General features: G+C 39.3%; 1 protein-coding gene across 6 annotated transcripts in view; it reads left to right on the forward strand.

Annotated features, from left to right (window-relative positions):
- LOC108428237 (activating transcription factor 7 interacting protein) overlaps nt 1-16,174 on the forward strand; it is a 52,157-nt gene that overhangs the window by 11,401 nt on the left and 24,582 nt on the right. For 4 of the 6 annotated variants that reach the window (XM_017699100.2, XM_017699101.2, XM_017699102.2 and 1 more), the window contains exon 2: nt 6,721-6,804. The exons of 1 other annotated variant lie outside the window; for it this stretch is intronic. The gene's annotated coding sequence lies outside the window, so the exon portion shown is untranslated. Of the gene's footprint in view, nt 1-6,720; nt 6,805-15,199; nt 15,306-16,174 lie in introns of those variants that run through there. One more of the 6 variants, XM_017699094.2, reaches the window with a different exon arrangement.

Genomic DNA, 16,174 nt, shown 5'->3' on the forward strand with positions numbered 1-16,174 from the left:
AAATGTGAGAAATGCATAAAAATGAGACACTGGACACAAATTCACAGGATCGTCAACAAAATCGTCTGCCTTTAGTGTGAAAGAGAATTCAGTAGAGCGGTGTAAAGTGAGCTTCCTGTTCTCTCAGTGAGGAAAATTCCGGCCTGAGCTGGTTTCAACCGGTCACAGCAGCAGCACTTCCTGATTGGCCAACAGCTGAACAAAGATATTTTTTCCACTACAAGGCTTTGCTAGCTGTTATTCGCTTAATTACCTCAAAGTTTTTTGTTTCTCATTACATCCCAGATATGGCATTAATCAAAAGCAAAAACAGCAATTAGTCTCTATCAGATTGTTAATGAGTGATTAATTCATCACTGCATTTTATGATTAAACCAGCGATGTCAGTCTTGGACGCTCGCTGCGGAGTTCCCCTGGAAGTCAGCTAATTACAGTATCATTCATCAGTGATCGTGGCAGGTTGGAGAAGTCTAAATACTAAACTCTGTACTTCTGTGCCCCACCACTGCTTCTCACTTAACCCTCCTGGATTACACTCTGGAGAGGTAGAGGAACGCAGACTTATACTGAGCTGTTGCATATTCGGTATTAGTGATACCAACATTTGAATGAAAACGGTAGCTACTGATAATGTAAAAAAAAATTTTAATTGTGAGAAAGCGCTGCTTTTAGAAGCATACTGTGATCCTCTATGACTAGTCTGGTCAACTGCTGACACAGCTGTGTTATTCTGTATTATTATTCATGGATTAAATCATGAAGTAATACACAAGAGGGAGTACTACCTTGATGTTTTTCCAATATTTCATGGCATAGAGTGATCTTAATTGTATTATTGTCATCACACCACCAGTTACATCACAGTTTATTATTCGATTTTGGTACAATTATGACACAAAAAGAATTAGCAAGAAGGTTTATTTGCTTATTCTGCAAAGAAAAATATCTCCGATCTGGCACAGATGGGTGTAACACGTTAAAAAGCAATACCAGTAGCTCATAGCAGATAGAAAACATGGTATTATTCACTGAAACCTTATAAAAATTAGAGAAAGGGTCAGCTCACTCTTCCCCACCTCATGGTGCTGTTTCTCCTCATCTGTGTTTGGCTAGTTTAACCGTGTTTTGGCCTATTTAACCTGGCACATCAGCACGATGCAAGATGTCAAAATTAGAAACGGGACATCCGTTAAAGACGTAGCTCTTAAACTTGTGTTTGGTGTGAACAGCTTTGTTGATTATATTGGGAACTTTCTGGTTTTGTCATTGCTGCTTGTTTGCGTTGTTTGTTCTTTACTTCTTTCAACTTCTTCTTCTTCTTTCGGCTGCTCCCTTTAGCGGTCGCCACAGCGGATTCTCTGCCTCCATCTTGCCCTATCCACTGCCTCCTCTACTTTCACACCAACCATCTCCATGTCCACCTTCACTACATCCATAAACCTTCTCTGAGGTCTACCTCTTCTCCTTCTGCCATTCTTTGACCAATATATCCACTATTCCTCCTCAACACAATGTCCAAACCATCTCAACATGCTTGCTAAAAAAAGTTGTTGCCGTAATTTTTTTTTAGTGCTTTGTCATTGCCTATTTACATGGGGAGATTTGTTCGGAGTGCCATTATCTAGTGATATTAGCACTTCTGGCTTACATTAGCCTCTCAGTTCACCACATAGTGAAGTTGGAACATATGCTGCTTTCGCATGTTTGCGGTACATGGACGACGGCGAAACAGATGTTCCATTATTTTTGGTGGAGCTGTAATGGAAAATTCTGCCACTGCAAGCAGCAATGGTCCGCAGCGCTGAATGAAACGATCCATCAAGAGTTCAATTTTCCAAACTTGTACTGTTGACTGAAGCAGTGGAATAAACCGGATGTATAATTTTTGAGATCTGCGGACACCAAATGTGTTGTTACTGAATTCCACATGAACCCAGTATTATACAACAGTAATAGAGTGCAGCATCCTCATGTTTCCACCTTAAATAAACAATCTACACTGATAAAGCACTCCTCTAATAATCTAATAATAAAACCCACTTTCGCCAGCACCACGCTCACTCAACGTTTGCCACTTTCATAAAGCATATCACAGCATAAATGTGGTGTGATATTGCTAACGATAATTTTTTGTGTGACCATGTGATGATTAGCTAGCGATTATTATAATAAGAAAGAAAGTGCTGTGTAGCTTGGCTACACAAATAGTGGGATTTGTTGGCTTCTTCGTAATAACAAAGTAAAGTTGAGATGTTCTCCTGTGGGAACAATACAGAACAGCTTAGGCCCAACCCCATTTCTTCTTTTTACCCCTGCCTCTTGTTTTCGAGTGTCACCCTAACCCCATGGAATAGTGTTACTAGGGTAGTGGTTGAAATCTTGCCCTACGAAATGGGACAACCTTCAACAAAAAAACAAAAAACATTACTTCATTAATTGTTTTTGTGTTTGTTTTCATTAACAGGGTACTAGTGGTGCTCTGTAGGCGACCTACCGCTAATTCTTTGGTGATATGAAGCTGAAGTCAGCTAGTCACCAGCTTCTTGTTCGAATTTTCCCGTTCCACCTTAAATGGTGTAGCAGTTACATTCTGGTACTTCAGGGGTCAACACAGATGGACTATTTAAGGTGGAACGAGAAAGTTAGCTAGCTAGCTACTGAAGCATTAGCATGCTGTTAGCGATTTTTTTAAGCTTGTTATGAAGAAAACAACCGTAATACATTGAAACGACATTAAACTAAGATAATACAATCTAATAATCTACGTTATTGTCATTTTTAACAGAAAATTCTCACATTTATGTGTTTCTTTGGTCACTTGCGCAGCCATCTTGCCAAAAATTGGGACACCCTGAACCTAGACGTGAACATGCAAAACAGAGGGCTAAGGGCCAAGTGGTAGGGATGAAGGATGAAATGGGATTGGGCCTTAGTGTCTGCAGCTAGCCAGAGCCAAACCAAAATATGTTACAGCTCTCTGCACTCACTGAACCCAAGGCTGCCAAGACACGATGGTAAACACAAGAAATTGTGAGACAACCAATACCATCCAGACTGATAATCATCTGTGTTGAAATACTTTATTTGAGTTTCGTTCACTTATGATAACATAATCATCTTCAACCTGGTGGTCAAAAATGGTAATGCCTACAAATCTTGTGATGTTTTCCTGGCGGTCTTTGTTTAAGGTGGGGGAGGGGCGCTTTGTGCCAAAGTGAGGCAGTCCAAGTGTTCAGAGTTTCACATTTGTACTAAATCCTGTTGGGCTCTATGTTGCTGATGTGGTTGTTGTCTTCGGTAGAGCTGTTTAGCATTCAGACTGCTCCCCTTGTTACAGAAAAGGTGTTTTCCTGTGCTTTGTATGTGCTTACACCAGTAATTTGCTGTATACTAGAAACCACTGAGACTTTCATGACTGATATCAATAATAAATAGTAGCTTACCGTTGCTCAGTGATTGTTGCTGTCACCTGGCACCTTGGAAAGCAATTGGTACAGTCCAACCTCAGCTGCCCCTCCCCCACCCGCTTTATTTTCTCTTGCTGTGTCGGAATATCAGCTAAACTGCAAACACTCCTCAACTTAAAATTATGATTACTCAGGAATACCTCTTGGCTCACCGCTGAGTAAGAAACAGTCGAGCTTTATTCGCATTTGCATTCAGCATGAGGAAAACCCCACTGTTCATTAAGGAAACGTAAACCATGTTCAGAGAGTGAATGCTGGAAAGTTGTCTAAAAAACACTTTCAAATACAGCCACAAATCATTTTTTGATCCATTTTTTAAACAATTTTAAACAGGTCCTATGTCTAAATTTAGTGGCTCTTCCTGGCTTCCTGTCGTGTTGACTCCCCTGTGTGCCTTGTGAAGTGGTATGGTCCATGCAGGTCTGTACTTTTCCACTCAGCCGGCTCTGTTTGGGTCTGCTCCAGATGTATAATGCCAATTTAAGTGTGTAGCCTTTTGTAGAGTAACAGTTGGATACAAAGAAAATTTCCCCTTGTATTGTTAATTTTTTGTTGGCTATTTTCTCATTTTGTCATCTGTTTCGGGTGTGGCTATACAGACAACGTCCAGCTGGAATTTGTCTTTTTTTTGTTGTTGTTGTTGCTAAAGGTCAGTTTTGCTGTTGGACTGGGTGAGAGGCTGTTTTCTGTGCATGTATGTGGAACACCCCAGCACTTAGTACATGGTACTTTCTGACATCCTCCCTCCACCACCACCACCACCACCTCCACCTTCCCTCCTTTTCCTTTCACTGCTGTCCAGATCGTAGAGAAGCTAGTCAGCCCTGTACTTTGCAAATCAATTGACAGAAATCTTTTGAGGGTCGTTTTTATTTGAGCACCCCTGAAAGGTTACACGTGTCTCTCTTTTCTTGTAAACTGTTTTACTGTGAAGATTTTTTTCTACAGCTAAAAACATACTAAATATGTAAGTTCTGCAAACTTTTGCCACAGCCATTCACAGGCTAAGTTAACTTATTCCTATCTTCTAATTTTGCTGCAGTCATTTGCTGCATAACACTGTTGGCCAAACGCACGATAATAGCTTTTTGCTGGATTTGTTCTAAGTGATATACTGGCACTCAAATTTGATTAGCAGTTTAAAAATATGCGTTGTACTTGATTTCAGCTACTTGGCTAGCTAGCTAATTAGCTGCATTGTTAGCTGAACAGCAGAGATCTTTTAAGCTGGTTTGCGAATAAGCTCAAATTTTTGGACCATCAAAAATCTTTTGCAAACACCGACATTCACTCAACGCTGGTACATACAGTGGAACGTACTATTAAATCTTTGCTTTTAAAATGAGCTATTCCTATCTAGCTAGCTAGCTATCTAACAAGCCGCTCCGTTATTTAAACAGAGGAAAGTTTAAAGTGATTTGAGATTACGCTGAAATTCACGGTCCGTTATAAATCTTTTGGAAGTCCTAACAGACATTGTAGCCATTCATTCAAAGCAAAGTACATAAAATCTTAGCCTTTAAAATTAGCTGCTTCTACCTACCCAGCTGGGTAATTAGCTGCATAATTAGCAAGGCAAAATAAAGCCCTTCTGCAGTTGTAGTTGAGTTTTTGTCCACTTTAAACTGATGTGAGAATAAGCTGAATAATGTAAAAAGAATGTCATAAATCTTTCGGAAACATCGCACAGACATCGCAGCGGCTCCATTACCGTTAGTACATGAAATGGAAAGTACTAATTCGTTTAAAAATGAGCTACACTGACCTAGCTAGCTAGTTAGCTGCCTAACTAACAAGGCAACAGAAAACCTTTTGGCTGCTCAAATTTTTAATTTACAGTTTTCGTTCAATTCATACTGAGTTCACACTGTCCTGAATTTGTTGCCGACATAATGACTAATAGATCCTGAAGCAATACATTCAGTAGTGGCTTACAAAATGAAAGTGTTATTGAATTTTAACTTTTGAAATGGGCTTTTCAGCGGGAGGTCTGTAGTCTGCATGTTTTTGCAGGAGTAGAAGGAGCAAAGAACATGTTTTTATTGTAGCAATTACAGTGATAAAACAATGATTAAGCAATTACACATGACCGTGGAGACTTGTGAACAAGAATTTATGGTTAAGATTTTCCCCAGTTCTGGGTTGTTTATACTAATGTATTCATTCTTAAAGGCAAAAGACGTTGTACCTTAGCACTCTTTGGTGGAGCCAGTTTCTTTGCTAATGCTTGCGCGCTTGACAGATGATCAGGCCGTTTGCCGGAGGTGTTGGGCAAGGCCCTTTCCTTTGACTTTCTGGATAACTGTGTCAGGTATCCTCTTATTCTTTAGTTTGGATTCACAGAATCTGGGTGACCACAGAAACTGTGTAAAGCACTTGCGCATAACGTTAATGGGAGCGCTGTATATTTGAAAGACTTGCTGGGAACATACGTTGCGCAGCAAAGGACAGGGATATAGGACATTGACTTGTTAAGATTCATACAGGCTTGAAACAGGCTGTTCTCTGAATACTGAAATAAGGACCTCAAATATAAACACCATATTTTAGTTTGACCTGCTCTGTGGAGCAATTTAAAGGCATGGGGCTAGACGCGTTTAGATTTTTTCCCCCTCTTTTTTTCTTGCGTGTTACTGTGCTGGTGCAGGCAGTGCTCAGTGGAACAGTTCTCCTCACAGCTTGTCAGCTGATCTGGTGGCCATTTTAGGTTACTGCAAGAAAGAGCTGGAATAAAATGGCTAACTGGGGGGAGGGGAGCTTACCAATTTACGATTGTACTACTACTACACTAGGCATTAGAATCTCCCTCATTTGTTTTACCAATGCTACTTTGACTAATGTTGAGATTTGTGAAAGTTATAGACAAGTGCCTCAGACAAATCCTGTATTTAATATTGTTCACTACATATGAAAATCTAGTTGTCTGTTTGATTATTTTGATATTTCGGGATTTAGGTTAACTGAGTCTATTTTGTTTTGCAACTGAATCTAAAAATAAGTCATTCTCAAAGGAAATGTTTTCTGTTCTGAACCAGAAGACAGATTTTTAAATGGGTTGCTATGGAAGGATCCTGATTGGTTAACGACAGAGGACAATAAATGTTTTGATTTGAAATTCACTGCTCAGTTTCTTGCTACGACAGTGCATTCTGGTTGTGAAGAAAGAGTGATTTGAACGAGTTACAATATATGTGTATTTTTTAATTTTTTTTTTGTACTCCTTAAAACTTACACCTCTGTATTTTCCTCTTAGGTTCTGCCCATCAGCGTTCAACATTCTACGTGATTTGTCGTTTCATGATAAGCAGTAATAATCTACTGATAGAAGTGACTTGTGGTAAGTTGTTTTTCCCATTTTTTTTTTCTTTGGATAGGAAAGGTTGTGTTATTCCTTTTGTTTTCTGGCAATCTAACGACATGATATCTAACAACAAATACAACATTCAAACAGTATCTCAGAGTATATATGTGTGTGTTACGCACATACAATAGTAGAGCATGGTAAAAGTAAGGGAGTATAAGCTCATGAGGAGAACAGTGTGTTTACTCTCTTTACCCTCTACAGATTGGACTGGTAAGACATTTCCAATCACTTGTCCGTCTAGACATCTAAATAAAGCAGTGATGGGTTAGGGAAGCATGTGGAAAATTTGTTGCTGTTGTTGTGCTCAATCCTTTGTTATTTTAAAATATACAACCCCATTTCCCAAAAGGTTGGGAAGCTGTGCAAAAATCTAAATAAAAACAAAATGCAATGATGTGCAAATCATTTAAACCATATGTTTCATTGAAAATAGTACAAAGACAGCATATCATTGCATGACGTGTTATTGTTTTTTGAAAAATATTTACCCATTTTGAATTTGATGCCAAGAACACTTAATAAAAATAAATAAATACATAAAAAATCATGCTGGCCATGTTCTTTGGGCCCTCAGATGGCGCTGCATTAAAAACGGACATGATTCTGTAATGGAAATCACTGCATGGCCCCGGAAACACTTCTGAAAAACACTGTCTGTGAAAGTGCAGTCCGTCACTACATCAACATAAATTAAAAGTCTGAAATGCAAAGAAGAACTCATCTATAAACAGGACCCAGAAATGCTGCCACCTTCTCTGGGCCGGAGTTTATTAAAATGGACTGAGGGGAGGTGGAAATGTCATGTGGTCTGACAAATCAACATTTTAAATGTTTTGGGGGGAAATCATGGACACTGTGTCCTCTGGGCTAAAGACACCTCAGCTTGTTTTCAGTGCACAGTTCAAAAGCCAGTATTCATGATGATAAGGGGTGCATTAGTGCACATGGCATAGTTGACCTGCACACATGTGAAAGCAGCATGAATGAGTGATCTGTACATGTTTTAGTAACATATACTGCCATTCGGACAACGTCTTTTTCATGGGAAGGCCTTGCTTATTTTAGCAAAACAATGCCAAACCACATTCTACATGTATTACAACAGAATTGCTCTGTATTAAGAGTACTGCCCGTAGTCCAAACCTGTCACACACTGACAACATTTGGTGCATTATGAAATGGAAAAAAAACAAAGGAGACCCTGAACTATTTAGAATAGGAAAATATATCACTTTCAAAACTACAGCAGTGTCTCCTCAGTTCCTAAATGCTTACAGACTGTTGTTAAAAGAAGAGGTGATGAAACAAAGTGGTAAACGTGCCCCTGTCCAACTTTTTTTGAAACATGTTATTGACATCAAATTCAAAATGGGCATTTATTGTTAAAAAAACAATAGAATTTCTCAGTTTCAGCATTTGATATGTTGTCTTTGTACAATTTTCAATGAAATATATGGTTTAAATGATTTGCACGTAATTGCATTTTGTTTTATTTACATTTTGCACAGCACCCCAACTTTTTGGGAAATTGGGTTGTAAATTATTTTGATGAATTAATGAAGAGAACAGACAGCTACAGTCTTACTTTCTATTGATAATTGAATTAGTTGCTATTAAAAGTAACATGGCATAGCACTGCTGGGCTTTTCAGACATTTAAAAATTCAATTTTTTTGAAAGTTCAGCATCAGATTATTTCAACATCTGATCTGTGGTAATTAGTTTCAAGTACAGCTATCTGGAAATCTAAAATAATCTGAACGAGAAAATCTCTTGAACACAAATGAAATGACCATGAAAAATCATAGTCAGTGTCAGTAGGTATGAAATAGAAAGAATTTTTGATGTAACTACCAATTTGAACAAGGTCCTGTCATGATTCTTTTCATCTGTAAAATAATTCAGTTGCTGTCATTTCCTGACAATCTCTAAAAACTAAATCTTTGTCCGTAGTGAAAACGTGCTACTGAAAGGTTACATTTAAGTGCTTCTGTTTAATTTAAACAGCATCAGTTAAAATAAAGTTATTGATCCCCTTTTAAAATGCATCATGCATTTCTGGCCTTCCTCAATTGCATCTTCCCTCTGTGCTCTTGATCAGAGTGGAACTAATCAAGCTTGCATACTTTCTGTGCAAAATGGGTTGATGTCCTGTTTTTGAAGACTGTGATGTCAAATATTTTGCCTTGTTTCATCTGTCCCTCTTTTAAAACAATGTCACATCATTCTGATATACCTCTACTACACTGTCTACAGGGACATGTATGCTAACACATACTGATAGCAAATGTGGATTGAAACACTAAATTTTACACTCAATCTAGGTGTTTTTAGAGTGTTTTTTGGAGATATATTTAGTGTTGGCAGGGGAGTGGTATCATTATTTTGCAAGGGACTTCTAGCTAGCGTACCAATGCATGCAAACTTGTATTTTTTGGTAACATTGACTGAATGTGCCACTCAGTTATTATTCAACAAACTCACAAAAACAGTATTTACATTTTCATAGCAATCATTCAGAACCAAGGTAAAATTACTGAAACTTAAAAAAATTTGTGATTGGAGGTTAGTTGGCTTTATTTTCGCATATTTGTTTATGTCTGAAACATACGTAGAACATGTTTATTTCTTTGGACTGTAACTGCAATGAGAGCTAAACAGCTATCTACCAACTACATTGCAAATGGCAATCATCGGGGACCAGGCACGGTGTGCTTTATTCACCCAGTGGGACACAAATGATGGGCAAAGTTTTTAGAACAGCCTTTGTTTATAATATGTGTGAGGTTAAAGTTGCGTACACATGGACCTTTCATGAGCATTAAGTATCAATACATATATTACTTGATTAAAATTGAGGCAAAAGTGGCAGTACAAACAAAGATACTGAGATGTTACATAGGGATGCAAGATGATTTCAGACTCCTCTTGGTATTTGAAACTTCTTTTATGTTCACATGATCCATAAAAGGGGCAGTTGTGGGCTGGAGGTTAGGGAACTGGCCCTGTGACCAGAAGGTTGCTGGTTTGATCCCCAGCGCCGACAGTACATGGCTGAGGTGTCCTTGAGCAAGACACCAAACCTCCAATTGCTCCCCAGGTGCCGTGGATAGGGCTGCCCACTGCTCTGGGCAAGTGTGCTCACTGCCCCCTGGTGTGCAACTCTTAGCGAATAGAGCTAGTATGGCTAGGATATCATGAAAAAAGTCACAAAAAAGGTAAACATCCAAATAAGAGGGAGAGGTATAGAGGTAGGGAAAATTGGCTATTGCCAGAATTAGCATTGTTGCAACATCATGTGGACCAGTACTATTTTCCCACCTCTGTGAGAAGCACTTGCACAAGATTTTTACAGGCTCTTAAGAACCCCCATCCTGTAGCGCTGAAGCCTTTTGTGCAGAATTACACAGGAACTGCAAAGCCATTGGGTGCCTCAATTATCCTTTGCAACTTTCCTTACATGGTCCCGAGGATATACAGGAAAAAACAAGCCAACTGTAGGGGAAAAAGGATGGCAAACCTACTAATGTAACCAACTAATGCACCTTGCTTAAGCAAAGACAGCTGGGTCCATTTTTGGAGTAGTGACCACTGAGGATGCATCAAGAGAAAGAATAGCAAGACAACATGAGTTGTGAAAGTACAGGTGAGATGGACAAGGATAAAACGACACTTTTGAAAGAACTCAGAGGAACTGTCTTGGACCAAATATCTCATTAATGGGAAGTTGATGAGAATCAGAAATGAAATCAAAGTGCTGGGGATTTCTGCATTTTGTTCTGTCAGCTGTTGATTCAGATTCCCTGAGCAGCTGCGTAAGCTATGGCTGAGCTTGTGGCCATTTTGTGTCACTGCACTGAAAGGCTGCCTGCATGAAATGGTAGCTTTAAAGGGAAGGGCTCTTGAAGGAATCTTCTCTCAAAGCTACCAGCTTGTGTCTACAGATCCTGTTTTCTGCTGTTGGAAGCTTTTCATTTTGTAGGTATCAACATTGTTCTAAGGACTGTTGGAACAATACTGACTTCTGTCAGTCCGTTCTGGAGATTATGTCTATATCTGTCAACTACTTCTAGTTGAAGTCTCAACAATCTATAGATAATTTTATTACAAGTTTATTTAGAAGATTATTTCTTAAAGAAAACCAGAATACCTTGCTATAACCTAACCAGCATGCTGAGTACTCATACAAAAAGGGATCACAGAAGCAGGGCTGTTTGTTACAGTGCGAGGGGAGGGGTTTATTTCTGAGAGGAACTAGTCTCATCTGGTTTGAACTGGTTTCAGCTGCATGTCTGATTGGCCAATGGTGCTTATCTTGACACCACTGATAGCCAACATTACTTGACTTGTACATGTGAATGTAGCTTTCACTCAGGCTCAACTGTTGGGTTCACTTTGTTTCAGTGAGGTCATTCTGTCTAATGCTGCATGTCAGCTGCGTGTCAGTGCACTGCAGCAGTACAACACTTGTGCAATTTTGTGCACCCAACAAATCTTTTTACCTCTGATGTTGTGTGTGCATTTATTTTTAATATCCTGTTTTCGTAGCTTTGCTTTACTCCCTCTGGTGTTGCAAACATGTAATCCCCCCTACAAAATACTGAGAATGGTATGGTCCATGCCTGCTGCTTGGTATGCAACATTCTGTGTGTGTCAGGAAAAGGGAGAAAGGATAACCTCATGGCAAAGGATGAAGCTTGACTGTTAACATAGCATGTTGTTCATGCGTATTAGGTTGGTGCTCAGATTATTTTGTCATTAAATAATAGATTTGCTTTTTTTTTTTAAGAAAGGGCTTTCATAATCAGTGCGAGTGCACTGTTTCTTGTAGTATTATTACATATGACTTCTCAGTCATGTGTGAGGAAAAAACATGTTCCTCAACAAAACAAACACTTCCCACCCACCCTACCCACCCCCTGTCCCTGAACCTTTGGTATGTCCCCGGCATCAGATTTCAGACTGCCCTTCCCCCACCGTTTTCCCTTGTTTTGCGACGCTCCTGTGGTTAAATCAAAGCCGATCCGAGACTGGCTCCTTGTTTTCATCCTGGTGGCCTACTTCTAATGTCAGTTGTTTGGTAATAGGTTAAAGCTGTACTTTAGATGTTTGCTCTTTACACGTGCTGTTTTGCTTTACTATGAGCCTGAAAACAAGGGCTTGACCAAAAGCACTATTTAATTCATACGAAAATGACTGTTAGCATAAAGAGCAGCTACCTTTCTCAGTCGAAGGTGGTTAACCCTTTGTTTGGTGACCGAAGATGACCAAACATCAAAGATAATACCTTATGTAGCAGGTATCCACAAAGACTGTTATTGAAGAAGCAGGTGAACAGTCCTGTAGTAATTCCTACATGTACAAAAGGAATTGAATTAAATTTGAACAGTAATATTAAAATCTATCCAGAGAATTTTTGAAGATTTGGTTTATCCTTGTGCTAAGCACAAACGTGTGCAAGCATTTCTTTAAGCTTCCTGAACTTGGGAGACTTGGTAGATAATTTATTCAGAATTCATGCCAGTAGATGAAATGATCAGTTGCACAGGATGAATATTTATATCTTATGGCTTATACTTTGCAATTGTTATCCAGTTATCTCTCGGTTTCCAGTTTATTATTTATAGCTGACATGCTTAAGCCGTGTGGCAGTAGTGATCTTCAAGAGATCACCAGAGCAACGGGCGTGGACCAGATGCCTTCATGTTTGTGCTTCATCTTTATTAATGTGCGAGTGAGAATTATGCTACAGAGCTGATACCCTTGAAGCTGAAAATCTGTGAATGTTGAACAAGCAGACTCTCTGGATGTTTGTTTCCATATGTGCAACATCAACCTTTACTGATCTGCAATGAAAAAGCTAAGTGAAAGCCAAGGTAAACAAGTCCAGCTGCAGGCTGACCTGGAATTAGACGACCTACGGAGATGTCCGTATAAAATGAACAGATCTTATCCATTCGTCAAGTGTGAGGGCTAGGCCTAAATGGCTGCAGACCTATTCCCTATCAATGCTGATCTAGTGCATCTGTAGGCTTGTCTTGTCTTGCTGTTCGGAGAGGCCAAGTTTATTCCTACTTGGCAGCTGCAACTTGGCTAATTAATGAGTGTAGTATGGAATGTCAGTAACGCAGCAATGCTAAACCAAACCATTCCTAAGTTGTTCATTTTTAAACTAGCAATTTTAATTATGTTAGGCGATTGGTTTAAATATTTAAATGAAACCCAGTTTTCTTGTCTGCTGAAAAAAAAAAACTAGGACAGAAATGTAACTTCCGAACTGTTGAATTACACAAAAAGGAGGAAAGAAGACGACAGAGGACAATTGTGCAGGTCCAGTAAATGCTTCTTTAAAGATGATTTAATTTTATAGTTATTATGCAAGGTTACTGTTATCTGTGGTATTTCTGTAGTTGTCTGTATGTATTGTCATTTTAAATAAATGGTCAGACATGAAAAGAAGTGAAATAGAAAGTTGTCTCCGGTATCCCAAAATGTAGCAGTACATCAGGTATTATCTAGTGAGGGGATGGACGTCATTTTATGCCATCACAGCTGGGATGCAGATTCTTACCTGCAACAATTTTTTGAAATAACACGAAATAACATTTTATGCAGCAGTTTTGCAAAGTAAAGAACTGAATTAAGTACAGAAGCCCTTAATATGGTTTCAAATATATTTTATATTTTTTCATCAAAAACATATTCCACTCTAAGTGGCTGGTCGCTTAGAGTTGTTACTTAGCAACTGTAGCTCAGTAATGTAGGTCATTAAAAAAGAAAATGCTGTTGTATCTGATGGACACTTTTCTACCAGTAAGACTGTGTGGTCAGAATTGACTATTGCATGAAATATTAGAACGTAATGATATTTTGGTTAAGTATTGCAAGAAAGTGAGTGGAACGGCAGCTGGGAAAGGTCACGTTCTCATAATCAGAACATCTACAAGCTGTTGTCTCCCAAGGACATGCTGCATTGGCAACAAGCACTGGCTTCTCATTATTTCCTCTACAGTTGAAAACCAAGGAAACATGAGACAAAATGTAACCCAAGAAGACGGATCTAAAATAGGTAATCTCTAATCTAAGACACAATGCTTCTGCTTAAATCTAGCGTACTAGCTAGTAATGGTACTAATATTGCGACAAAGTCTACGTCTGCAATAAATGCTAAAAATGACCTTGAACTACATTGCGTAGGTTTGCTACTAATTCCGGCAAAGGGGCAGCCTGACTGTCGGCGGAATCCACAATTCTTTTGAGGAATGCACAAACAGTGTCTATAGTAGCAAGCATGTATTTGGGATATTCTGACCCGCACTGTTAAAAACAAAGGTTCCTCAACGATTCTTGGCTTAGCTAAACCTTAAAAAGGTTATTTGCATTTGTGCATCTCGTTTACATAAAAGATTCCATCCAGTGAAAAGTTGAGGGAACCAGAAGAGGTTCTTCTACGACATTGCTCCAAAGAACCCTTTTTAGCACTTTTATTTATTTATTTATTTATTTTTTTAAAGACCATACATGCTGCAGACCAGTGCATCTCAACCCTGGTCCTGGATTTTCCCTACCCTGCACATTTCAGTGTTGCCTGTTGTTACACACCCATTTCAACTCAGGGGGAGTTTGGTAATTACCCGATTACTTGGATCAGGTGTGTTTGTGCAGAGAAATCACCAAAATGTGCAGGGTCAGGGTACTCCAACACTGACCAGAGTTGGGCACAGCTGCTGTAGAGTTGGTGCAGGTTAGAACTAACTGGAAAAAACACATTTGTGTACTGCTGTATAGTTGAATGCTTATGATGAGAGTGGTTGATTTAACGATTTTTGGTCCTTTATTTAATAAACAGATGGATTTGTCTTGCTCCCTCTTGTGTTGGGTCAGAGTAGTGCATCCTGTCACCCCCTCTGCTTTGCGAAAATGGTATGTTCTGTTACTGGCAGTAATTTTCCATCCTGTTTGCTCAGTGCAGTTTGCTGCAGTGGGGGAGGGGATGGTGATCCCCTTCTTACTGTGTATTGTTCATTTTTCTTTTTAGTGGCACATGAGCTGTTTTTTTGTTTTTAAAGTAATCTCAATTTTCCCCTTATACATTTTTGAGTTATTCAAATGACCATTTGAGTTTGCAGGTTAAATTCCTTTTTCTGACCCCAGGTTGCTAAAGCTGTCACATGAGAGAGAAAATGTGTCATACTGAGTAATCGCGCAACTGGTATCGGCTTTGGGATCGTGGCTGTGCGAGAGCTTCAGCACCGCTGTAGTGTTGCTGGCAAGACAACAAACAATGTCCTCCTCCCCCCCAGTGCACATGGTAGAGTCCTAGCTGAACTTCCCTCCCTCTCCTGTTCTCTCTCTCTCTCTCGCTCTCGCTCTCCCTTGTCCTCTCGCCTATATATTGAGCACGCTACGTCAGCTAGAAACGCTCTCGCTCTTTCTCTTGCGAATGTTCATGGCCTGCTTCTGAAGCTCGCACAGGTTAACATTCTAGATTATTTTTTTAACACTTCTTTTTTCAGCCAAACTTATTTTTTTTTGTGTAGCAGGTCTTTATATATTTCTTCTTTGATATGTGTCTTTAATTTATTTGCGTGATTTATTGGCTTCATGAAGTGTTTTAGGTGTACCGAATGTAGTCCGTTTGTCACTTAGTTAAATTGGTCATGTTGCTGTTATGCTGTCTCTTGTTGGAGTCGCGGAGCTGCTAGCATGAACAGATGATTGGACATGGTGGGAATTGTTCATCTTGTCACCTAAATTTTAATGTCTTGTTTTTTTGCAGAGATTTTGGTCTGAGTGGTATTTTAGCTTGTGTGTCCGTTTCAGCTTTTGGGCTCAGTTTTTCATCGTTGTTGGTTGGGTTATGTTATTTGCTTCAGATTTAGCATTGGGTACCATTCTAGTCATGTGAAGCATCTGATTTCAGTGGTGCGCCCCCTCATGCTGAGAATGAAGGGTGCACCCCTGCTTGGGGAAAAATGGTATGCTCTCTGTGCTTAGCTGTAATTTTACACTTTGCTGTGCTTGCCATGTGGCAGTGGGGGAGGGGTTAGTCCGCCACATTCCAGTTCCCTGTTTTCCGCCCTCTGTTAAAGCCACATTTGGAGTCTAATGTTTGTAAAGATGATCTAGAACTAGTTTGTTGACAAATATTAATCTCTAGAATTTGAATTGAAATTTGTTTTAGATGGTTTGACCCAAGGTTTCATGGCCTTTTTTTTTCTTTTTTTTTTTTTGTGTGGTGTGATTTGCTTCTGGATTAGGGTGTTGTGTTGGTTTATCATGTGCGGGTGTTGCTACACCATGTTCTGCTGTAACTAAACAACACTGTAAAGCACATGGTAGAG

Source organism: Pygocentrus nattereri, chromosome 12 (genome assembly GCF_015220715.1).
Source record: "Pygocentrus nattereri isolate fPygNat1 chromosome 12, fPygNat1.pri, whole genome shotgun sequence".
Lineage (NCBI taxonomy): Eukaryota > Metazoa > Chordata > Actinopteri > Characiformes > Serrasalmidae > Pygocentrus > Pygocentrus nattereri.